General features: G+C 41.0%; 1 protein-coding gene across 1 annotated transcript in view; it reads right to left on the bottom strand.

Annotated features, from left to right (window-relative positions):
* The window catches only part of LOC120549660, a 57,151-nt gene that overhangs the window by 4,224 nt on the left and 25,356 nt on the right, over positions 1–27,571 (bottom strand). The window contains exon 2 of the mRNA XM_039786714.1: positions 117–155. The gene's annotated coding sequence lies outside the window, so the exon portion shown is untranslated. The remainder of the gene's footprint in view (positions 1–116; positions 156–27,571) is intronic.

Below are 27,571 nucleotides of genomic sequence, written 5' to 3'. Positions count from 1 at the left end.
ATTTGGGAAGAGCAAAAGCTATCAGCATGATGATGTTATTTGGTTGTTGTAGAACAAGGAAAGGAATATGTAAAATGTCATGGGATAGTATATGGATGGCTGCCATTGCAACTTACCTATTATTCAAATCTGTGACAGCTTCCGGTGCTGGTACGCTGAAAACAATTGAAAATATTGCACATGCTTAGGAAATAATTTTACATTCAATCATTGTTAATTTGTTAACTCCTTATTAAAATAAACAATTCTTACAAAATTGTACAATTCAAGTGTTATTAGTCATAATATGGATATTTTATTACGTCAGACATAGACACGGACAGATTAGACACAATTTAATAAAATAAAATATCGCATTTTTCATCAGATTGCCTCACGACCTTATGATATCCTTCACAAAAGGCATTTTAACACATACAATTAATTGTGACTACTTTCTTTGAATTTTGAGTGATTTATTCAACTTGGTCACTTCTTTAGTTTACGTAAAAAATGACTGCCACAGGAAATGAATGGGAAAGACATCTCCATACACACACTCCTACAACTTTCCTGTGCTTGTGTGCCCATTCTAAGAGAGAAAGAAAAAGAGACGCTGTGGACGTGTGTGTGTGTGTGTGTGTGCGCGCGCGCGCGCATACAAACACACACACACACACACACACACACACACACACACACACACACACACACACACACACACACGTCCACAGCGTCTCTTTTTCTTTCTCTCTTCTCCGCCGAGTGGCACGTGAGCCTGCTCGCGGTGTGAAGCGCGTGTCAGCAACAGATTGATAACTTTACAAACAACGTAGGGAACGAAACGGTGTATTTTCGTGGGCTCGTGTAACAGGGTTTACGTATTATGCCATTCCACTTGCCATTATTGTATTTAATAGTAATTCTGAATTATTGGCTCAAGGGCGCCCCCTCTCTGCAGTAGTTTAATGCCACTGGCTGTTGTGTATTCATTGCCAGTTATGAGAGACGTGCCCGAGGTGAGTTGCTGAGAGCAGCACGGAGTACAGATATTGTGTATTTATGTCCGCATATTCATTGTATGAACATGTGCACTGTGATTTATGACCAGATCAATAATAAGAGTTACAAGTGGATTGTTGTACCTTTTTCAAGTGCCAGAATGTTAAAATAGCGGCATAATGCACTTTCTAGCTAGCCTCTGTGCTAACATAACATGTTTTTCTTAGCGCGGTGAAGTTGGCTGGACGTTTGATATTCACTTGATATTCGATTTTAACTTCCTGTTCTGTTGTTAGGTTCTGTCTAAGGGGCCGTCTACAAATTACCGTTTTGGTAGATTGCAAAGAATTTTCTCAGACATATATTCACCAAAAATCAATGAAAGGGACTTTTCTCATTCCGATTGCTGTAGTAGTTGCCAATAGTAAGCCTTTACTTACTACAGGTCATATTTGTCTCATATGTCACATGATGGTGAAACAGTATGCAATTAAAAGTTTAAAATATTCACCAAAAATCAACCAAAAGACATTTTCTCATTCTGATTGCTGTAGTAGCTGCCAATAGTAAGCCTTTACTTACTACAGGTCATATTTGTCTCATATGTCACATGATGGTGAAACTGTATGCAATTAAAAGTTTAAAATATTCACCAAAAATCAACCAAAAGACATTTTTTTCATTCCGATTGCTGTAGTAGCTGCCAATAGTAAGCCTTTACTTACTACAGGTCATATTTGTCTCATACGTCACATGATGGTGAAACAGTATGCAATTAAAAGTTTAAATTATTCACCAAAAATCAATGAAAGGGACTTTTCTCATTCCGATTGCTGTAGTAGCTGCCAATAGTAAGCCTTTACTTACTACAGGTCATATTTGTCTCATATGTCACATGATGGTGAAACAGTATGCAATTAAAAGTTTAAAATATTCACCAAAAATCAATGAAAGGGACTTTTCTCATTCCGATTGCTGTAGTAGCTGCCAATAGTAAGCCTTTACTTACTACAGGTCATATTTGTCTCATATGTCACATGATGGTGAAACAGTATGCAATTAAAAGTTTAAAATATTCACCAAAAATCAACCAAAAGACATTTTCTCATTCTGATTGCTGTAGTAGCTGCCAATAGTAAGCCTTTACTTACTACAGGTCATATTTGTCTCATATGTCACATGATGGTGAAACAGTATGCAATTAAAAGTTTAAAATATTCACCAAAAATCAACCAAAAGACATTTTCTCATTCCGATTGCTGTAGTAGCTGCCAATAGTAAGCCTTTACTTACTACAGGTCATATTTGTCTCATATGTCACATGATGGTGAAACAGTATGCAATTAAAAGTTTAAAATATTCACCAAAAATCAACCAAAAGACATTTTCTCATTCTGATTGCTGTAGTAGCTGCCAATAGTAAGCCTTTACTTACTACAGGTCATATTTGTCTCATATGTCACATGATGGTGAAACAGTATGCAATTAAAAGTTTAAAATATTCACCAAAAATCAATGAAAGGGACTTTTCTCATTCCGATTGCTGTAGTAGCTGCCAATAGTAAGCCTTTGCTTACTACAGGTCATATTTGTCTCATATGTCACATGATGGTGAAACAGTATGCAATTAAAAGTTTAAAATATTCACCAAAAATCAACCAAAAGACATTTTCTCATCCGACGATTGCTGTAGTAGCTGCCAATAGTAAGCGTCCTACTTACTACAGGTCATATTTGTCTCATATGTCACATGATGGTGAAACAGTATGCAATTAAAAGTTTAAAATATTCACCAAAAATCAACCAAAAGACATTTTCTCATTCTGATTGCTGTAGTAGCTGCCAATAGTAAGCCTTTACTTACTACAGGTCATATTTGTCTCATATGTCACATGATGGTGAAACAGTATGCAATTAAAAGTTTAAAATATTCACCAAAAATCAATGAAAGGGACTTTTCTCATTCCGATTGCTGTAGTAGCTGCCAATAGTAAGCCTTTACTTACTACAGGTCCTATATGTCTCATATGTCACATGATAGTGAAACACCATGTTTGTAAACAGCATCTATTTACAGGCCTTGTTCTTGCCTCCTCTATTTTGGTCAAAGGAATCAAAGTTAGAATTCTTGTTTCTAGAGGAACAAAATAAGTGTTACATATACATGTGCTTGGTGGGGGCAGGGTTTATTCTGAAGATTGTGATGCAGACAGAAACACACATGCACATGCAAATGCAGTTATCTCCTCAAATATATGGAATTATTCGAAGGTTTTGGCTTTAAGGTAAGGTAAAATACAACAATAGGTTACTGATGAATAGTGTAAACATGTCAAATTTTAAACATATTTTATTGAGTTTTTATGAAGTAAATGCTTGGTGCGCAGTGCATTGTAGGGAAGGGAAAACATGTTTTTTATCATGTGATACCTAAAGTTGTATTTGCAAGCATGTTAAAATGCAAAAACAGTTTAGGACTATTACTTTATTGTGTTTAGTGAGGCTGGCACTCATTTCACTGTGGGAAAATTTGATAATGTTGCAAGAAACTGGGGTATCGGGGGGAGAGCGGCATTAGGGACAGTAGAGCAGAGTGATTGATACATTGGAGGGGGAGACATTAAAGTGCTCATATTCTGCTCATTTTCAGGTTCATAATAGTATTTTGAGGTTGTAGCAGAATAGGTTTATGTGGTTTAATTTTCAGAAAACACCATATATTTGTTGTAGTGGACATTGCTGCAGCTCCTCTTTTCACCCTGTGTGTTGAGCTTTCAGTTTTAGCTACAGAGTGAGACATCTCAATTCTGTACAATCTTTGTTGGGAGTTGCACATGCTCAGTAAGTACTGCTAGCTTGTCAGTTGCAGAGTATGGCACGGTGCCACGCTTGCAGCTAGGCCGAGCATTATAACGGTGTTTCAAAGTGACGCAATTTGTCTCTGAAGTAAAGGCTGGACTACAATAGAGCTGTTTGGAGCAGTTTGTGAACAGTGTTTTCTGTTGGAGATGGTAAGGGCCCTTTGGGGGGACTTTGGGCTTTTCACTTTGTAAACCTATAGCGTGGACAAAAAGATATATAACACAATAAAGGAAAGGGGAAAAGCCAAAAAGCACAATATAAGCACTTTAAGGTGGTCTGGTATATTAAGGTGGGCTTAAATATTGGGTGAGCTACATTTAATTGTGGTCAAATTATATCAAAATTTACAGCGGTTTGAGATGGGGGTTTAGGTCTATGTGCTTCATTCAAGAGCTTGACAAAAGACAGGATGATAGAACACTAACTTATCATGTTTAATTACTTTAATATATTATATATTACTTTATAATTATTATAGTGAGACAAAGTCTAGGCCTAGTTTTATGTTTGCAATAACAAAGAATAAATTAATCACTAACAAAGCAACTTTTGTGGTAAAAAAAAAACATCACAGACAGAACCACCTTCAAGAGCATTTTACTGGTGTCTATCTATAAAAAATACTGTTTGTGTCTTTGAGTATTACGTTTTCATCAACTATTACATTTTAAATTGTCCTTTGAATTTGTTTAGGAAAATGCCAAAACTGAGAAAGGGAAAGAGAGGATCCCAGAAAGATTTATGGGAGGAAGCAGGAGGACTGGAGGCTGTTGTGAGGGAATTTTCAAAAGTTAACTTGAGAGGTGCCACTTACAGTTCAGATCTATGGTCAGAATTGTCCATTTCACTTTTTGGAATTAAAAACTATTCCAAAAAACACTGGTTGTGGGTAATATGGAGCAGCAACAGGAGGGGTCTTAGAGACAGGGTGCATAGACAGGAAAGCAAAACTAATGCTGAAGTTGAAGACTGTATTCCATCAGATGTAAGTAAAGGCTTACTATTGGCAGCTACTACAGCAATCGGAATGAGAAAAGTCCCTTTCATTGATTTTTGGTGAATATTTTAAACATTTAATTGCATACTGTTTCACCATCATGTGACATATGAGACAACTATGACCTGTAGTAAGTAAAGGCTTACTATTGGCAGCTACTACAGCAATCAGAATGAGAAAATGTCTTTTGGTTGATTTTTGGTGAATATTTTAAACTTTTAATTGCATACTGTTTCACCATCATGTGGGACGTATGAGACAACTATGACGTGTAGTATGTAGTAAAGGCTTACTATTGGCAGCTCCTACAGCAATCGGAATGAGAAAATGTGCTTTTTGGTTGATTTTTGGTGAATATTTTAAACTTTTAATTGCATACTGTTTCACCATCATGTGACGTATGAGACAACTATGACCTGTAGTAAGCAAAGGCTTACTATTGGCAGCTACTACAGCAATCGGAATGAGAAAAGTCCCTTTCATTGATTTTTGGTGAATAATTTAAACTTTTAATTGCATACTGTTTCACCATCATGTGACATATGAGACAAATATGACCTGTAGTAAGTAAATGCTTACTATTGGCAGCTACTACAGCAATCAGAATGAGAAAATGTCTTTTGGTTGATTTTTGGTGAATATTTTAAACTTTTAATTGCATACTGTTTCACCATCATGTGACGTATGAGACAACTATGACCTGTAGTAAGTAAAGGCTTACTATTGGCAGCTACTACAGCAATCAGAATGAGAAAAGTCCCTTTCATTGATTTTTGGTGAATATATGTCTGAGAAAATTCTTTGCAATCTACCAAAATGGTAATTTGTAGACGGCCCCTTAGACAGAACCTAACAACAGAACAGGAAGTTAAAATCGAATATCAAGTGAATATCAAACGTCCAGCCAACTTCACCGCGCTGTTATTCTTTTGTAGTGTGCTGCGTGTAAGCTACTATGAGCCAACTGTATGACTGACCAGTACATACTCTGTTCCTACTCAGGTACATATTTTCACATTATTGTATTTGTTTGTATTTGTAGTTAAATGCCACTGGCTGTTGTGTATTCATGGCCAGTTATGAGAGACGTGCCCGAGTGTGCTGCGTGTAAGCTACTATGAGCCAACTGTATGACTGACCAGTACATACTCTGTTCCTACTCAGATAATAAACGGGCCCATCGCGGCGTAAAGAGCCACTAGCCTCCCGCTCGTCATTCATCACTCTACACACAACGCAGATTCGAGGGGTTTGCTCAAACCAGCCAGTCATAGAAGTGCGACTGAGTATGGTTACATTGGTGCCGTGACCCGAGCTTCACGTTGCAGCGGGAGAGAGAGGACGGCAATTTCCCGGAGGCTTCGGATTGGACATGGTCGTGGAGCTGTGCGGAGTCTTTCCATGTGCTTAGCGGATCATCTTCTGCTACAGTAGGACATTTAGCCACTAGGTGGCAGTGTTGTTATGTGAAACTGTGATTAAACCGGGTGTGTGAATTAGGCTTAATCTCTGTGTGGAGCTGATGTCCAGAGAGTAGTTAATTGTTTTTCTTTTATTCTTTTTTTTTATGTGATTTTGGTTGGGTTAATATCTGTGGAGGTTAGGTTGGGTACTGTTTGGTGGACTTGTCCGGCTCATAGAATTTTCCTCCAGGCCTTGTTAATGGAGCATTGGGTTTAGGCTATTATTATTTTTGATTGACAGCTCATCGTCATTGTTTGTGTTTTTATTTTTTTTTGCCCATTCTTTTTTTGCCCATTCTTTTTCTTCTCCTGTTTAGTACTCATATTGTGGTAACAGGGCCTCAGTAGTCGTTTGGTGATTGAGCCATGGCGAGTGGTACTAACTTTGGGAGGGGGAGGGGTTCGCTGACATTCACTCCGGTACCCAGATCTGACAGGGATAGGCCTGGATTTTTGTTGGCCCCAGATTCTTCTACTCCTAAACCTAGTTTTGATGAGTTTGTGACTGAGGGTGACACCACTAATGGACGCCCTCACAGTAGTTCAGGCTCTACAATTCTTTGGCAGGTATTGCGTCGCAAATTGGGCTCTCCATAGGTGAAAGCATAGCATCTTGCATTGAGTCATGTTTAGGGGTGGGGCCTAGTGTGGTTGGGACTGTGGGCAATGCGTTAGCGGATCCTTCACTGTTAAATGTAGTTGTCAGGTCGGAAGTTAGAGAACCTGCAAGTTTTAAAGGGGATGGTCATGACACACATACAGTTCAGGAGTGGGAGTCTGTAATGGTGTCGTATATGAAAAAGAGGGGGATTCCTGTAGGAGAACAAGCTGAGGAGGTGCTAAGTAAGCTCGGGGGGAGGGCACGTGAGGTTGTTAGAGTGGGCATACGTAGCAAGCCATCACTGTCCCTGTCGGGAGGCCCAGACCCCATCTTTGAAATATTAAAGCAGCACTTTAGTGACACAGTCTCTTCTGGTATGCCACTAGCTGATTTCTATGCCACAATGCCCTGCTCAGGTGAACACCCCTTTGACTACTGGCTGAGGTCGAACAGAGCTATGGAGGTGACTGAAGACTGGCTTAAGACGCAGAATAAGACCTTTGATAATCTGTCGCGTGACCTGACTGCCATGTTCATACGTCACTGCCCCGACCCAGAGTTGTCCCTCATTTTCAAGTGCAAGCCACTGCAACAATGGACAGTCACTGATGTGCACGAGAAACTTGTTGAACACAGCAGAGATCAAAAACCTTGCACCGAGGGTGAGATTGACCACTGCCATTACTTCGCAGCAACAGGGTGTGGACTCCTCTGTGCCTCATGTGGTGCCTGATGATCAGCGTGTTGTAGCATCACCAGCTCCAGTCTCCGCACCATCACCAGGGCAGCAGGCTGAGCGGTCCGCTGATCGCCTCGATCACATAATAGCTATGCTGGAGCGTGTTCTGGAGCAGCGGCCGCAACAAGCAGGGTTGTTCAGCAGGGGTGATGTGCGTGCTCGCCAGAATCAGATGGGCAAAATCAAACCTTCTGAGCCCTGTTGCATTTGTGGGGATGTCGGACATACTACACATTACCACTGTAGAGCCAATCGCCTATGCTTTGTCTGCTATGCACCTGACCATACACGTATCCAGTGTCCTAGAGCTGGAGCTGCCAAGTTCAGCGGCCCCAGACCCGCATCTCAGCAAGAGGAAAACTAGATGGCCTGCATGTGGTGGGGGCAAATGCTAGGCCTGTGTGGGATCCCCCTGTAATTGATGATAACGAGGACTTGGAGTCTGTCTACCTGAGTGTGTGTGAGGAGAGACAACTGGGACGCAGACCTATCCTCCAAAACATACACAGACTGAAACCACATGATGAACTGTTCTATGAAGATGTGATCTTGGCGGGGAAAGTGTCAGTCAAGGCTATGCTTGACAGTGGGTCAATGGCCTGCACGCTGAGTTCGAATGTCATGCCACAGTTGTTGCAGCAAGCAGTGTTAATGAATCCCACCTTGAGACCCACCGATGTCGTTCTAATAGGATGTGGTGGCTCAAAGACAATACCATTAGGTCTGTGTGACCTAGAAGTGGAAGTCTGTGGTTGTAAGGTCATCGTGCCTACGCTAGTGGTTGAGGGCCAGAGTGACAACCTTATCATTGGGAGCAACCTGTTGAGATATCTCATCCATAACCTGAAGCTGGAAAGGGGTTTGCTGGAATACCGGCCCACCACACCCAGTAGCGAAACTGACCAACGGAAGCAATTGTTGAGTTTGATGGCTGGAGTCGAGTGTGAAGCGGACGTCCCTGACAAGGTTGGCACTGTCAAAATAAAGAGAGCTATCACCCTAGAGCCTATGACTGAGCACTTGGTTTGGGGCAAGCTGCAGCGAGTTGGTGGCGTGACAGCAGGCAGCACAGTTATGATGGAGCCTACAAGCGCAAGAGCAAGGCCAAGATCAGTCATAGTCGGAAGAACTGTGGCATTGCTGAGTGGTGATGGGTGGCTGCCGCTAAAAGTGATAAACCCCTCTGCCAAGTCCATCACTCTTAAACGGAACGCTAAGCTGGCCGACGTGTATCAATGTGTGGGGCTGGACAGTTTTAGCAGTCCCATGGTGGCTAGCAACCCTAAACTAAGCATGCAGCAAACTGTACAGCTGCCGACAGCCAGCTCCGTCTGTTGCCATGAGGAACAGAGCCTAACTACAGAGGTCTCCAGTCTACCTGACCATCCCTTGCCGAAGAAACCAAGTGGTCAGACTGATCAACTCCATTCAGTGTTGCATGAAATGGGATTGTCTGACATAGACATAGACTCCTGTGAAGCCTCATCGGCTGGCAAAGAGAGTCTAGTCAATCTCATAGCTGAGTATCAGTCCATCTTCTCCAGGGGCAAGTTGGATTGTGGCAGGGCTACAGGTTGCCTCCACCGGATTCGAGTAGTTGATGAAAAACCCTTTCGGGTTTGCCATGTCGACGTATGCCACCCACTCACTATGAAAACTCAAGCAAGTTTTGGATGAGATGGAGGAGAGGGAAATCATTAGGAAGTCCAGCAGTGAGTATGCATCACCTTTAGTGCTCGTCTAGAAGAAGTCGGGTGATATGAGAATCTGTAATGATTTCCGCTGGCTCAATGCTCGAACAATAAAGGACGCTCATCCTCTTCCCCATCCGGCTGATGCTCTGGCTGCTCTTGGGGGTAACGCCTTTTTCTCCACAATGGACCTCACCCCTGGGTACTACAATGTCGAAGTGCACGAGGACGACAGGAAATACACTGCTTTTACATCCCCATTTGTACGAGTACAATCGAATGCCCCAGGGACTGTGCAACAGTCCAGCAACTTTCATGAGGATGATGTGCTGGTCTTCGCTCCTACAGAGGACTTGGCATTGGAACGACTGGAGATGGTCTTTCAGCGGCTCAAGGCTTGTAATCTCAAGCTCGCTCCAAAGAAGTGCCACTTCCTGCAGAGGTCAGTGAGGTTTTTGGGACATGTTGTTAGTGCTGATGGTATAATGTCCGATCCAGATAAGGTGGCATCCATCACTTCTTTGACAGAGTCAGACCTTATGGAACCAGGTACAAATGTACCCTCCCAGCAGAAGATTCGATCATTCCTTGGAATGGTAGTGTTCTACCAGCAGTTTATTGAGAGCTCTTCTTCAATAGCTAGACCTCTGTTTGGGCTTACGACAGGCAACAAAGGTCCCCGTGGGAAGGGATGGAAGGGACAACATGCTCAGAGGAAGCTAAGTGCTGATGACTGGACAGATGAGTGCAGACAAGCTTTCCAGCAGCTGAAGCAAGCTCTAATGGACCAAGTCGTTTTGGCTCATCCAAACTTTAGCGAGCCCTTTTTGCTTTCAGTGGATGCTTCCAGTAATGGTCTTGGTGCTGTGCTGTCCCAGGTTCCTGCTGGTGGATCGACTGCCAGGCCAATCGCCTTTGCAAGTAAGTCGCTCAGTTTTGCACAGTCCAAATACCCTGCACACAGGCTGGAGTTTTTTGCATTGAAGTGGGCGACGTGTGACAAGTTCCACCATTGGCTGAGGGGTCACCAGTTCACCGTGTGGACGGACAATAATCCCTTGACCTATATTTTGTCTAAGGCCCGACTAGATGCATGTGAGCAGAGGTGGGTGGCAAAGTTAGCACCTTTTCACTTTGACATTAAGTACATTCCTGGTTCCAGAAACGTGGTGGCTGACACATTGAGTAGGGAGCCCTTTGTGCAGCCCAGCACATTCCATCGACTGACGAGAGTCCCTTATGAGGAACTACTGGCTGAAGCTACAGCACTGTGCGCACATGGAGTGCAGGAGGCTTTCCGCTGGTCTGCACGCTCATTCGGTGAGGCCCCAACAGACAGCCGTCCCATCATCTCTCAGTTACACTGGCTGGAACGATCACATCACATGAGGTGGCAGCCGTTTTCCAGGCACAGAACCTGCAGGACTCCAGGGTGTGCCCGCATGCACTTTTGTTACCCCAATTTTCTCAGACTGTGCTGACAACAGAGCGTATTGGCTCGGAAGTGCTCTCACATGATGTATTGATGGAGAAGCAGCGATGTGACAATGTTCTCAGTAGAGTGATCTTCTTTGTGGAGAGAGGACGGAGACCTTCAAGAAGAGAACGTGTTAGGGAAGCAGTTGGATCCATCAAGCTACTGAGAGATTGGGACAAGTTGACAGTGAGGAATGGTGTGCTATATGGGTACATATTTTCACATTATTGTATTTGTTTGTATTTGTAGTTAAATGCCACTGGCTGTTGTGTATTCATGGCCAGTTATGAGAGACGTGCCAGAGTGTGCTGCGTGTAAGCTACTATGAGCCAACTGTATGACTTACATACTCTGTTCCTACTCAGATAATAAACGGGCCCATCGCGGCGTAAAGAGCCACTAGCCTCCCGCTCGTCATTCATCACTCTACACACAACGCAGATTCGAGGGGTTTGCTCAAACCAGCCAGTCATAGAAGTGCGACTGAGTATGGTTACATTGGTGCCGTGACCCGAGCTTCACGTTGCAGCGGGAGAGAGAGGACGGCTATATTTAAAATTATATTTATTTTTACACTCGGGATGGGATGGGAGCGACAATTGATTCCTGTGTCACTAATGTGAACCACACACACACACACACACGCATGCACGCACAGAAACACATCCACACACAAACAGACACACACACGTCAAATTTGACCGCGAACAGTAAATTAAGGGGGGTAGCAACAAACAGTGTTAGCTAAAGGTTAAGGTGGGATTGGTCATGCAGTGTTGTTCATGAGCAAAAGGATCCGCTCAACGGGAGCATTTGTGCCCGGTAGAGACATGGCAAACTGACAAAGGAGACCTAGCTAGCTACATTTTTGAACGGAATCTCCCTGCTTTTGAAAATGCGCGAACATTTCCACCCAGCGCTAGTAACGCTGGCTGCACAGATTATGCAGACGCAGACCGTTACGATTCACTGACACACACACACACACACACACACACACACGAGACACATTGTTAAAATCATACGATGGCAGACAGTATACAAAGACACTTCTTCCATCATACCGGAATGTAAACGTTACAGTTAAGCTAACCTCAGGTTAAGTTAGCTAGCTAGCTAGCTCAGGTAAAGGCATACATGGCTGTGAAATTCTTCGACATAATTCGGAAAATTACACCCATTAAAATTAAGTAGCCTGTGTATAATATGGTATATTAACATAATAACAACAATAGCATGCTAGTTGGTTACTTACCAGGATTTGGAAGTGAAGGATTTTTAATTTTTAATTTCGAAATTGAAATTGAAGATCTCCGGCAGTTGAGCAGACAGTGTGAGAGCGGTTATGCAGATCTGCTACTTTTCCGCGCGATATGGCCAGGATGTGACGTCTTTTTGTAGTAAATTTGTAGTCCATGATGATTATTTTAAAAAATCAGCTCAATATCAGATTTAATTTACCGTATATGCAATTACAGTGTCTGCTGTCATTTTAAATGTGAAGTAAATGTAAACATGCTAGGATTTAAATAAATAAAAACACACATGCAAAATACATAGACCTAGGCCTACAACTTTCAAGATCATTCAGGCTAGGTCTTTTAGATGTTGAAAATGAGTCGCATTGATTTACAATGAGTAATAAATATACTTTTTCAGACATTGTTTTGACATAAATTTCACATCAATTTGACGTCTATTTTCCTGACATCAAATCAACATCGATTTAATGTCAATAATATTGACCTGAGATGTAGGGACCAGAAAAAACATGTCTGATTGATACCTTTGTTGGGCCTCTTTACAACCACAAGGAAATAATTACAAAATATAATGAAAATATGCATATTCATGCATGTCATACATCATGTCAAAATTTTGACTATTTGTTGATGTCAAATTGATGTCAAGGTGCTGGGAAGCCTCAATTCCTTCTCAACAGCATCCAGTTTTTGCCGATGTTTAGTTTTAACTGCTGCCATAGCAGAGAAACCAGCCTCGCAGAGATAAGTTGTGGCAAAGGGCATGAAAACTCTCAAGGCTTGCTTTGCCAAGACTGTGTATGATGTCAGTGACTCGGCCCAAAAATTCACAAGTGGCTTTCGTTTGAACTGTAACCGCAGTGCTCCATCAGATGACAGCTCGATCAGCTGCTCCTGCTCGTGAAATGACAGCTGGGACGGGCAGGGAAACTTCAAATGGATTGCGAATCCAAGCGTGAGATGTGTCCATAGGTGGAAGTGTTTCCATAGCTGCTCGGCGAGTTGGTTGAGCTGTTCAATTATGAGACTTTTTACATGCTCACCCAGGTCCACGTCATTTTCCCCCAAGAACTCGTGAAGCGTAGGGAAACACAGGTGTGTGTTCCACTCACACAACTCGCCCAGAACCGTAGCTTCTTTATCATGGCCTCAATCCTGTCTTGTGTGTTGAACACAGTTACACTGACTCCCTGCAGACTTAGATTGAGTTCATTCAGAGCTGAGAAGATGTCCGCTAGATAGGCGAGCCTTTTCAGAAAATCTTGCCGTGCATGCATACTGGAGGCCAAATGAAACGGATTCTCCTCAAAAAACTGCTGCAATTCGTGCCGGAGTTCAAAGAGCCTTGTCAGCACTTTGCCGCGGGACAGCCAACGCACCTCTGTGTGCAGCAGCAGTGATTTGTATTCGCTGCCCATCTCATTACATAACAGTGTGAATATTCGTGAATTTAGCGGACGAGCTTTAATGAAGTTCACCAGTTTGACTGCATCGTTCAGCACTGCAAGTAGATCAGCTGGCAAGTTTTTGGCTGCGAGGGCCTCTCTGTGAATACTGCAGTGTAACCAGCTGATGGATGGGCAGACTCTCCTATTATGAGCTATAAGCCCCGTGTGTTTCCCCATCATTGATTTTGCCCCGTCTGTGCAAATTCCCACACAGCGCTCCCAGTCGATCCCATTGGTCCTCATAAAAACGTCAATTAAATTGAAGACTTCCTGTCCTTTTGTTCGGGTAGCAAGGGGCCGACAGAACAAAAAATCTTCTTGTACCGTTCCTTCAAAAAGGTAACGGACATACAGAAGAAGATTGGCCAGATTTGCAACATCTGTAGACTCGTCTACTTGCAGAGAGTAAAACTCACTTTTCTTCACACGGCTGACTAGTGTAGCCAGGATGTCTTCAGGCATGGCATCAATGCCGCGCGACACAGTGTTATTGGACACAGGAATCATGTCCAACTTTTTTGCCTCTTTCTCTCCAATCATACACGGCACCATCTCTTTGGCCGCTGGCAAACACATGTCTTCGGCAATTGTGTGTGGCAGCCCCTTTCTCCCTACTCTGTAACTGAGCAGATATGAAGCCCGTAATGCGTCTTTCGTAGACCCAACACATGAATGAAACTGCATTTTTTTGGGGCTTTTCCTGCAACTCCTCCAACTTTGCTTTAAAAAATGTAAGGTGCTTTTGACTTAAATTGCCATGTTTCGTGTGCAGGTGACGACAGAGATAAGACGGCTTCAGACAGCTGTTTGCTAGAACTTCACTGCACAACACGCACTGAGGCTTCGGGCAATCTGTATCGCCGATCCAAGTGAAGCCCAGACCCAGATAATTGTCATCATATTTCCTTCTTTTTTTCCCCATCTGGTGTTCACCCTCATCACCTCTTTTTTGCCATCTCCTTCCCTCCTCTTCGGTTTCCTCCGGCGCATCTTCTGACTCCCGCTCATTTTCTTTCTCTATTCTCTCCGTCTCTGTTGCCTCCAAATCCTCTCTCTTGGTCCCTCTCCTCCTTCGTGACTAACAACTTTATCATAAGACCTCCCACTTGACAGTTTCCCTGATTTCAGCCAGTTAAGCAGCAGCTGTCTTCTTCTACGTTTCTATCAAAAACTAATAAATTATAGTTTTTTTATTTAAAATAAAAGCAATTACAAAGGAAATGTTTACTGTTCATGTTTTTTTATTGTATGGAAAAATCCCACTTAAAAAAACAGACCGCCATTACATTTTTCCTCTTGCACACCCCCTGGTGGCAGCTCGCGTACCCCTGTACCTTACCTATTCCCAACACCAGCACAAAGTTTCTTAGGAGCCCTCCAGAAATCTCAGGTACTTTCCCCATTTTCTAGTGTAGACATCCAATCTGGCAAACCGTTTTTATGAAATCTTTTCAAAATGCTCTCACCCTAGCCATCTCAAAAGCACACTCTTGGATTGACGGCACCCCTTCATTACTCCATCCGGTCCAAAATTCCTGGACCTTATCACAGGATCATCGGACATGAAGTAATTGGCCGTCCTCGGTCTTACATTTACAAAAATGTGCGTGTGTTCTGTGCCACTCCTCATCATCCAGTGTAATACTCATTCCTTTCCCATTTTTTCTTGAGAGTTGACCGGGCTCCATTTCCCAGGTTCTGCACAAGCATAGAATAATACCCAGGAGCCTCATGACCCTTTCCATATTTCAACAACACCTTATCAAACATTCTGGTGCTGCTGAGGATGAAGAACTGGATTCAAAAATCCCCACTAATAGATAGTGAAGTTGCAAATATCTGAAAAATTGAGACCTAGGTACTCTAAATTGCTGCAACACATCCTCATGGATTTCAAAATGCCACCAAGATACAGATCCCCCAGCGTAACAATTCCCTTTTCCAACCAATCCCTCCAAAAAAGGGAAGACCTACCAATACATAACTTTGGATTTCAACCAAATACTTGATGAGGTATTCAGATATGGATCCATTTCAAATATCAGATATCTGTAAGGAAAGAGAAGAAACAACTGAATTTGATTCCACCACCATTTTAAAATTGTTGTTTCTTTCCTATACAGAAACAGGTGTTTATATCAAGTATAAGTGTATAGGTATACGTGTTTTTCAACATTTTATCAATGCCAATACATGATTTAGTAGAAGTCATCCCTGAGACGTACACAAGCAATACACTTGTAGTAGTAGGTGAAGAAAATTGCTTTAGTTTATGTCAATCAATCAAACAATCAATCATCAGTTGCCAAATTTCAAATTTATCTCTATCAAAGTTAAAAATACAATCTGCTTCCGGATAGGCAGAGGACATGCTCTAGATGAAAAAACAAAAGAAATCCTTTTTTTCTTTGTTTGTATTGCTAACTGCAAAAATGGTATTCCAAAATATGAGTACGGAAGATGTTAAAGAAAAGGATGCATTATTTTATTTATTTTTAGATAATTTTTTGGTCTTTAATGGCCTTTAATTGATAGGATAGTTTTCAACAGGAAAGGGGGGAGAGGTTCTTTCTGCCAAGGACTCCTTGAATGCATTTTACAGCGCATTCAAGCAGCATTTAAATCTGCACCTTGGTTTACTATTGTTCTGTAAACTAATAAAGGACAGAGGAACTGAACAAATGGTGCTGCTATCGGCTTTTATGTAACGCCGGCAGGCGCCCGCTGGTTCTAAGCATGTGGGAAGGTTTTTTTAAACTAAGATATGTGGATTAACAAGTAGCGAACTCCTTTGAGTAATAACATGTGTGTATAACTTAAAGTGATGGTTCGGAGTAATTTACCCTAGGGTCCTTTGCACCATGACCTTGAGCCAAACCCCCCCCCAGAAGCTTTTTTCACCTGGGTCTAACATTGGGCGAGTTAGCGTAGAGTAGCGTTAGCCGCTGAATAGCTTAGCGCGGGGCTAATGGACCCACGTTTGTATCTCTTAAATGACCCCACTAATAATGCCCGAAATGATACCAAAGGTCTACACTAGTATATATAGGTTATGCACTCATAAAACAATGGATTGGAAAGTTTGTAAGTACACCAGAAGTTTATGTAAATAACACTTGCCTGCTGGCTTCTGCTCTCTGCTGTTGTTGTTGTTGCTGCTGTGAGACGAGTGCTTAGGAACGTCTACAAATTATAACACCGAAAAGAGATGCAACAAAAATATTTTTTAATTTAACTTATTTTTTAAAGTAAGTGCTGTAATATAACTAGCAGGAGACAAGTAATAATTGAGGTAAGTTTGGAGACATTACCTTATTTAATCATTAAATTAATACATATTTTTGTTGTATCTCTTTTCGGTGTAGTAATTTGTAGACAGCCCTAAGCACTCGTCTAACTGCAGGTAGCAGCAGCAGCAACAGAGAGCAGAAGAGAGCAGGCAAGTGGTCATAAACTTCTGGTGTACTTACAAACTTTCCAATCCATCGTTTTATGAGTGCATAACCTATATATACTAGTGTAGACCTTTGGTATCATTTCGGGCATTATTAGTGGGGTCATTTAAGAGATACAAACGTGGGTCCATTAGCCCCGCGCTAAGCTATTCAGCGGCTAACGCTACTCTACGCTAACTCGCCCAATGTTAGACCCAGGTGAAAAAAGCTTCCGGGGGGGTGTTTGGCTCGAGGTCATGGTGCAAAGGACCCTAGGGTAAATTACTCTGAACCATCACTTTAAATGAGTGAGCGTTAGAGAGAGAATAAGAGACAGAGAGCTTGTGTGTGTACAATTTAAGCTATTTGTCAGTGAATACGGTTACTATATTATGTATTTGTTACTGTGGTAAGGTAGTCTCCCACAGTGTCTCTGTTTTGTTTGTTCTCTTTGCGTCTGACTCTGTCTGTCTGATTGTCTGTCTGTCTTTTCCTCTCTCTGTCCATCTGTCTCTCCCAATTTAATTAAAAAGGGTATTGCGAAATAAAAACAAGTATAAATAAATACACAAGTAAAGATCTACTATAATAAAGTGTAACATGTAACAGAGCTGTGTAACAATTCAACATTGAGATCAAATATATAATGAAATAGATAAAGTTTAACTTAAATACAGACACAATTGTGAATTGATTGAGAAAACAATGTAAAGACTGATGCAAAAGTAATCCCTCTCAATCATCACTTATGACCCACTATCTAAAAACAAAAATTATTTACATTCAGTGCATGGCCGCCACTAGAATGAAAATGATCTAAATATAAAATATCAAGTTTAACTTTGAAATAAATTAAACTGACATTGCCATCCTAACAGTCCCCTTTACAAGCAGGGATAAAAAATAATGTCTAAATGACCTTCAAGGCATTACACTCTACCACATCTTAAAGCAATACTGAATAATTACCTCTGTTAAAACTCTAGTGTAGCTGAAAGTTCCAAAGGATAGTCAACGTTGTGCAGGTAATTCGAGCAGAACATAATCTGGAACGATGATCTGGTCCACTGCAATAATGAACATCAGTAGTATAAAGATGGCGGTTTTGCGCGTGCATGTGTGACGTCATCTCACACGCACACGCAAACCTGCCATGCCAACTGATGATATGAGCGTGCGTGATGACGTCGCGGATCGAGCGCGTTAGTTTTCGGCATCCTAGTGGCCGAATATGTTAGTGCATCTAATCGTCGAAGCTGCGCGCCGCATCTAGCGGATGTGATAGCGTCGGATCGAACGTCGGCACCCGCGGCGCCATCTAGTGGCCGAATATGTTAGTGCATCTAATCGTCGAAGCTGCAACGCATCTAGCGGATGTGATGACGTCGGTTGCGTGTCGTCATGGTTTACGTGGGGGTGAGGCATCATTTACATTTTGTAAAAAAAAGGTGTTAATACGTCTGATAGACCAATGGTTAGCTGTTAAGAATGGGTTTGCTATTGGTTTGATTTTAAAACGCCCTACAGGTGGGGTTTGTGGTGTTTAAAACCCCTTGTTTCAAGGCTGTCTGCTCACTTTTTTTATCCACCATTTTTAGCTGTTCTGCTAGCTCGCTTGCTGCCTCGTTTTCTCAGACTTCCTCAAAGTACTCTGGAGTTTTCACTTTTTTAATTCTTTTTTTTGGGAAAAGCAAAGAGGAATCGTTTTTCAGCCATGGCTTTCCCCGCATTTGGACAACAATCTGGATCATCTTTTGTTGAAGAAGGTGAGACATCTAGAACGGAGCCACTACATTTGGTATGCGAACTAACCCGCCAAAAAGAGCTATGGGGATGCGGTGAGACTGATACTGGAACAACATGCAGTTTGAGTCAGGCCCCTCGAAAGAAGCGATTCCGTTCGGAGATCTTTCCTACAAGCATGACTGAGCCATGTACATCTGATCTGGAATATGTCGGTGTCAATGGATACCGTTATTCAATTCAATACAGTGCAGGATACGTAACATTAGCTGTTTACACTAGTGTTGCTGTAGAACTATCTAGCAAAGCCAAAACAGCCTGTACAATTTCTGTGAAAGACTGGGGCCTTTTTCGTGATGTTGTCTCTCTGGACCTTGATAATCCTGGCTTGCCTGAGCTGGTGTATGTGTCTCAATGGGACAGTCGTGATGGCTCTAGTATCTATCGTGTGGAAGCAGACCGTTTCACTAGGCCTGCAGAGGATTTTATTTTCCTTAGCGTATGCAGTGAAAGGGAGAAGTTAGTTGCTACCCGCGGTCATGAAGAATGGAAGTTAAAACCGTATCCTGTATCTAACGAGGAATACAACAAATGGTTTAAAAATGTGTTCTTTATACAATGGTGTGACTGGGAGATTTTGAAGAAACAGTTTGACACCATCGACTATGTCATCAGAAGAGACAAAATAAGGAGTTCTTATGAGAACATAAGAAAAAGATTGATATTTGGGGACACTGACCAACAGTCTCTGCCCATGCCACGGAACCTATACAAACCTAAAATCATCAGACACAAAGACTAGCAAAACGGTGGGTCTAATTTGTATATGCTAATTATTTGCCAAAATAGTTAAAATGCTTTTCTTTTCTTTCTTTTTTCATGCTACTGTGATTGTAATGTGTTATTTTTTTCTTCCCAGAGGATCTGGAGTGGTTTCATTCAACCCCCTCAGGTACTCCTCCTAACACCCCTGGTCTATTTGCACCCCTAACGGCATCCGGATCTCCTCAACCCCTTTCATCATTGTCATCATCGCCACCTCTATCGCCGGAACACTTCCTGCCGCCCCCACCTACACCTCCTCTGCCACCATCTCTATTGTTTGGGGCACTTCCCCCTCAGACATGTGCATATCAAGCTATACCCTCAACAACTGCTGTATTACAACAGGGAGGTGTTGCTGATTGTTCGGACACAGAGGCGCCTGATCAGACTGATGGTGTGGTGTCATCTTTGTTTATAGATAGCGTTAAAACAGCTTCTCTACATCTTCTTAACATAGTTCTTTACAAGTATTTGGAAGAGCTTTGTTCGGGGTGTCAGATCAATCATCCAAGCCAGAAACAGCATGCCTGTTTACAGGGGCTACCAGAACACTTCTACACTGTCCACTTTGAACAGCTTATGAAAAGACTACTGACTGATAAATTCATTGGTGTCGTGCAACGTTTTCTGTCCTTGAAACATCTCACGGCTGATGAGGGTAGAATCAGGGGAGTATCTGAAACAGTTTTGTACGAGTTGAAAACGTCTGAAGATGTTACGACTAAAATCAGTGCTATGTATGACTCTATGATAGGGAATGATCTTGTCAAAATAGCCGAAATTAGAGAGATTGGTGACTATTGGAGAGATTTATATGCTAGAAAAAACTAACAGGGTGAAAATATGGGGAATTGTTTATGTGTAATGTATAACCATATCAGTGAGCGATACCACGTATCGCATTTATCTGGTATTTTAGATCAAGCCATTGCTAATAATGTGAACGATGTTGAAAAATACCAATGTAAGAGTGTCGATGTAGATCTACAGTTGTGAGTAGGTTAGAAAAACTGATGGTGATTGTAAGAAGACAACATAGCACCCTCCTCTTGGGAGGATCTGTTGCAGATGTTATTATCAATGTTAATGACACGTGAGAGCATAGTGGAAACATTTTGTGATGTCATAGCCAACATTACACGTAATTTTAAGATGCTGAAAGTTTATCACCTGCTTACTATGTATACAATGCTTGTAGACACCGTGAGTTTGTATGTGCAAGAAAAACAGTATACCGATGTCTTACAGGATTTGCAAAAACTGCATATATTCATAATCAGTAAAAGCAATGTATCCGATTAGCCAATATGCTATCTATGATAGAATAGGTTTCACTGTCTTCATAACTGTCATATGTAGGACTGTGTGAGTGTGTTTTGTAAAAATAAAAAGAATGACATAACTCTAATGTGTTCACTTGTGTTTTAAATGAATCATGGAGAAGGTTATGCACAAAATATACTATGATCCGTCCAACCCAGGAGGGTTAGGAGGTGTACAGAGGCTCCGGATTCCGCCAAAGAATGTACCGGCTTGTCTCCAACTATCCCCACGGTTAAAAAGTTTCTGCTGAGGCAGGATGCATATACACTGCACGCCCCTGCATTGAAACACTTCCCAAGAAACAGAGTGATTGTTAATGGTATCGATAAGCAATTTCAGGCTGATTTGGTCGATATGTCTGAATATTCAACGGAAAACGATAATGCTGGTATTTATTGACATGTATTGATGTGTTTTCTAAATATGCCTGGGTAATATGTCTTAAAACAAATCGGGGCCTAGCGTGACAAGTGCCTTTAAGGAAATATTGGAACAAGGACGATACCCCAGAAGCTTCAAACAGACTCTGGAAAAGAATTTTATAATAAGGTTTTTCAAAAATTGATGACACAATATAAAATTCACCATTTTTCCACATCGAACCAAAACAAAAGCAAGTGTTGTTGAGCGTTTCAATAGGACTTTCAAAACCAGAATGTGGAGATATTTAACGGCTGTTAACTCGCCGCTATATTGAGGTAGTACAAGATATGGTTGCGGTTTTCCAACTCTGCATACCATAGGTCAATAAAAATGGCTCCGTCCTCCGTATGTAAAGACAATGAGAAAACTGTCTTTAACACTCTGTACAAACTGAAACCACATGGAACAGTGCTGTTTAAATTTCAGATGGGGGACACCGTTAGGATATCAAAGCACAGAGGCGTTGTAAAGGTTACGAACAGACGTTTACAGATGAGTTTTTACAATATCAAAACGTATAGGTAGAACTCCTCCTGTTTATATACTGAAAGACAATAGTGGGGAGCCGGTGACAGGTACCTTTACGAGCCGAAGTTACAGTCTGTAATTGTAGACAAAAACAAAGTGTTTAAAATTGAGAAAGTGCTGGCTCGAAAGAAAACAGGACGAAAAAGCTTGTACTTGTGAAATGGTTAGGATGGCCTCAGAAATTCAATTCATGGCTCTCTGAAAAAGACATAGTTGATGTAAGATAAAAGCTGTACCAGTCAATATTAGTCATTGTGTTTTGTTAGTGAAAGGTATTGGAGCTATGAATAAGAACGGATTTTTGTTACGCTGCCTAGTAATGCCTCACAATTAGTTTATCCAAATAATAAGATTTGGCAATTCAGAACAAAACTGGCTAAACCACTCATATTACAAGAGCCGTATGAAGTTGGTCTTATTGAAATTCAATACCCCAGGGTCTGGAATAGTTTCACTGAGAATGATGCCAAGGTTGATTTCATCGAACGAAAACGAAAATGTTCAACAAGCTAAGGCTAACAGTTGGTTCTTATAATACGACGACAGCATTGTTAAAGAATATAATATGAAATGTGCTGCTAACCCAACCCTAGCCCACATAACTATGACACACAATCCTATCACTAATAAGATTCTTTTCACGGGAGGAGACGGTTGGAATATTGTGTTTAAGGGCGTCTGGCCGAAATTCTTGGGGTCCATTCCAGACTCTGTGTTCGGAATTCACATTGGCCCTCATTTAAAATGTGCAGCTCCACACCCGGAAGACATTCATGGGGGTCGTTATAATATATTTATTTATAGTGACATTGTGGACTACCAGCTAGTCGGTGATAGTCATGTACCCCTACTCCGTTTATAAATATCTCTGATGAGAGCAAACGTATGCCCACCCTACAGTTACGACAGTCCTCACTACACATCGTTGGCACTCGAGTATTACTGATATTCAAATAGAACTACGAGACGATCAGAACCAACACATCCCTTTCTCATACGGAAAAGTAATTGTCAAACTACATTTTAGACCTGTGAAACAGCATTGAAATGATGAGGAAAGCGTATACATCCGATGATGGAAGATATATGCACCATTACATGAATCAAGCTGGTGGAGAGTTGCCGGGATTCATAGGCTCCAGCACACAATACGGACATGGATTAGGGGGGATATTCAGAAATTTATTTCGAATGGCTGTCCCCCTTTTAAAAAAGGGGTTTAATATAGCCAAACCTCATCTGAAAACAGCAGCAAGTGGTTTTATTGGTGATGTTGTGACTAATGTCAGGAATGCCGTGGCATCCAGACAACAGGGAAATGGGCTAATGGTGTACAGACGCAAAGCATTAAAAAGAGCCCCACCAGGATGTGGGCGTAACCGGATTGTGAACAAAAAGCATAAAAACGCCACCAAAAAACGAAGGATTGTCAAAAAGAAGGCATCTGTCAGCAGGCGTAGAGCTCCGAACCGTCGCTCTCTGGCCCTGACAAAAGACATATTTTAATTTTACAGAATCAATCATGGCGTTTATTCATAATCAGTCCGAAGAGTGTGTGAAGACAGAATTGGATCTGTTTACAGTACCGTACACACAAACATCTATCGAAAAATCAACATTTGTAGAAATCCCCCCAATGTCAGCTCTAACGGACGCCGGTCCTATTGAATTTTTCATTTCGGCTAGCGGAGAGGATTATCTAGACCTTAACGATTCATACTTGTATACACGTGTAAGGATTACAAACCCTGATGGCACATTGTTGGCTAACGCAGCTGATGTAGGTTTTATAAACTATCCTGGATGCAGTCTTTTTTCACAAGTAGATATAATGTTGGGTGATAGACTGATCACACAGTCTTCAAATACGTATCCTTATAGAGCCCTTATAGAATGTCTTCTGAATTATGGAGAGGACACGTTGGCTACGCAATTTAGCACAGGGCTATTTTGTAAGGACACAGCTGGCAAAATGGATGAGACATCTATCACAGGCGATAATGAGGGGTTGGCACAAAGGGGTGAATACACATCCGAAAGCCATATTGTGGAATTAATAGCACCAGTACATGCAGATTTGTTTTTTCAAGAAAAACTATTGCTAAATGGTGTTGACATGTCTTTGAAATTCATCCGTTCAAAAGACGACTTTGTACTAATGACCCCTGGGAATGTCCAATTCGCTGTGAAAATAATGTCTGCTAGTCTATTTGTCAAGAAAATAACAGTGGCACCAACTGTAAGACTAGCTCATAGTCGTGCCTTACAGCATACTAATGCAAAATATGCTATTGACAGAGTATCTCTAAAACCTTCTCAATACCTACAGGCACACGTGTTTGCAACCAAGAAAACCTGTTCATAGGACAGATTCCTAAATTTGTAGTCATAGCTTTCGTAGATAATGAAGCATACACAGGATCGTATGCCCGTAACCCCCTTTAATTTTGGAAACTATAATACAGAATTTATTAGCCTTTATGCAGATGGACAGCCTCACCCAGCCCGTCCTTTTCAGCCCTTTTTTCAAAGAGGACAATATGCACGGAATATTATCAACTGATTGAATCAACAGGCGACGCAATTCATAAAAGGCCGATCCCTAGCCATAACACGATCTGATTTTGGGTCTGGTTATCGCTATTTTGTTTTAATTTGGAACCCGACGGTGGTTGGTCGGGAAACGTTTCACTGATTAAGAACGGCAACGTTAAGCGGAAACGCGGTTCAGAAACCCCTTCCGAGGACTGTGACCCTTATCTGCTATTCCGTTTTTGATTCTGTAATCGAAATATCTAACAGAAGGCAAGTCCTATTGGATCATTACTAAAGATGAATACGATAGAACTCACTAGCGTACTCAGAAAAAGAATGAATAGAGACACAAATTTCTTAGGGAGTAATGCCATGTGATCATCTCCCAAAAACCGTGAGTTTTGTAAATTACACGCTTTATTAGTTGTGTAATACATAACCCAGTAATATGCCCGGTGAACACTGGCTAGGTATTTACATTACAGAGAACAAGCATGGTTTGTTCTTTGATAGCTTTGGACATCCACCTACCTTTTTTCCTCAGGAAATTAGCAATTTCCTCTTTAAAAACAGTGTGGAGATGTGCCATTCCAGCAAAACAAGTTCAAAATAATTATTCTACAACATGTGGACAGCACTGTGTTTTCTTTTTATGTCACATTCAGAAAAAGATTCCTTATACAAAAGTATTGAGCATGTATGGGGCCAATCTTGTATGCAACGATACAATGGTTAGTCATTTTGTTAGCAGAATACATCCAGATGTGTGTCATGATCAGAAATTTAAATGTGTACAATGTTCATGCGCCACCTATAGGTAAAAAATTGTGTAAAAATGGTGTAATGATGTTTTTTTTTTTTTCAAAAAATAAAGAATGTGGAATATACATGTCTTACGATGTCTCAATTTTTGCATTCCTTTTTTATTTTTTAAAACAAATTATACAGGAAAAATGCATTCAATAGATAAAATTAATGTAAAACATTCATTTTAATGTCACAGGTTTACATACAACACAGCATTTTCATATGCCTGAAGAAATTACCCACTCAATGGAAAAAAAAATTTAATAAAAAAATATAAAATGTATGTCACAAGTTAACATACAACACAGCATTTTCACATAGTTGAATAAAGAAAAAAACACCTGAATAGAAAAAATAATAATAAAAACAGATTTAAAAATAAAAATAAATTTATGTAAAACATTCATTTAATGTCACCAGTTTACATACAACACTGACTTTTCGCATAGTTGAATAAAGAAAACACACCTCAATAGAAAACACATCTCAATAGAAAAATAATAATAAAAATAGGTTTAAAAAGTAAAATATAAAAATTAGTGTAATAATAAAAAATAATAAAAATAGGTTTAAAAGAGTAAAATATAAAAATTAGTGTAATAATAGAAAAGATTAAAAATACCCCAACCGAGGTCTTAGTAATGGATGGTGTAATACTAAAGGTTCTAGGAGTACTAGTTGCGCGTAAATCAGATGCCGTTTGTGTATTAAATACAGGGGCCATTCTTAATGCTCTAGGAGTGCGCGGGGATCGTAAAGCCATCATAGGCGTTTGTGTATTACTTCCAGATGATGTATCTGTTTTAAAAGCCTCAATAGAACGGCGTACCCTTGTGTTTGGGATTACGGATATTGGCACATTTAAACTAGCTAACGTTTTTAAAAAATATGTTTCCCCACCCTTTTGGTCTAGAGACGGTCTGCAACATTATTATGGGCTGTGACACTTTTCAGCAGATCATACAGATGACTACCTGGCACATTCTTATTTCCAACAACTATTTCCCCTTGATCTGTCCAAGATATCTGGTCATTGTGTCGGGATAATGAATCCAATATGTATTCCGCACTTCTTTTGTTTCTTATAGGCATATGTTTCAACACTTCTGTTTTTAACATATTTTCTTCTTCATCTTTTGAATCCTTTGAATCAACTTCAGGCATTGATAATGTAATCACACGTTTCTCGCGTTCACCCTGTTTTATCATGACCAGGTACCTCTGTAGAATACTTGAATATCTTTTAGCTTTTTCATATACATCAATGTCCTGCTGTTTCAATATATCACTCATGGCTCGGTCCAATTCACTTTGTACAGACTGTCGCAGAGATACATTTGAGGAGTCCGATGTTTGAGGATGCTGTAATGCTGCTAATTGATTTTGTGGAACCAAAACATTTTCTGAGTGTGTTCCATCTCAACTCCTGTTGATAAGACTTGCTATGAATGGGATAGCAGCCCCAGTAGAGGCAGTAGAAACCCTCCTGTTTGATTGATTGTCTTTTTTTTATAATGTTTAACTTTTTTTATCAGCTATCAGTCTAATAACTTTCTTCTTTTTTCTTTAACAGCTTGTACTGAATATTAGACAACGGTATGTGACCTTGTAAGACATTCAAAGATATTTCACCCAAAGGGCATTAATAAAGTCTGGACTAGCGTTGCTCACAATGACACCTCGCTCTCGGGGTGATGCCTTATGTAGCATGTCTAACAATGTAAAATTCCTCTCCATTCGGTTTGACATTATTACACCTTTTTCTAGGAACGTTATACAACCTGCTGTGGGGATATCAGAGCCGGTTCTGAGTCTTAAAATATATCGGGGTTGTGGTTTTATAATCTATCAATAGATAGCCAAAGGTGTAACTAGTTGCATCGTTAAAAGCCTCTAAAAATATTTACTATTACCGAGGGAACATTTGGCGTGCCAGTAAGCTTATCTGATGTTGATCTCTAGCATATTTTTGAAAATAATCATATAGTTTGTATTCAAACTGATTGTACGACTAGCTTTACCTTGAATAAACAGATTCTGCACTAGATATCTTACAACTAAGGCGTCTACTGATGGTTGGGTGTGGCTTCATTATCAATTCATTCGATAAATGCAAACAGAATCATTGTATTCAAAGTCAGTGAATGGTGCAAATGCGATTCACGTTGATGTGGATGCGTCAGATGTTGCAACGAAGTGATAATTAGTAATATAAATTTCAGTTGTATGGTCTTGGAGCGCGGCGTCGTTTGTGTAGCGACCTGTACTTTCCTGGTGAGTGTAGTAGCCGTTTTGAGAGATGGAACTGTTTTTGTGGCCGGCGTGTTATTGTGAAGGCGTTGGTCCAGATGGATTTAGGAGGGCTCGCGACAGCGGTCACAAAAGTTGAACAAAGCCCAATTAGCGATTCATGTGCCAACCACTTTGGCATT

The sequence above is a fragment of the Perca fluviatilis genome, chromosome 20 (assembly GCF_010015445.1).
Source record: "Perca fluviatilis chromosome 20, GENO_Pfluv_1.0, whole genome shotgun sequence".
Taxonomy (NCBI): Eukaryota; Metazoa; Chordata; class Actinopteri; order Perciformes; family Percidae; genus Perca; species Perca fluviatilis.
Note: the sequence above shows the minus strand (reverse complement) of the source record. Positions and strands in the feature narration are given on the sequence as shown.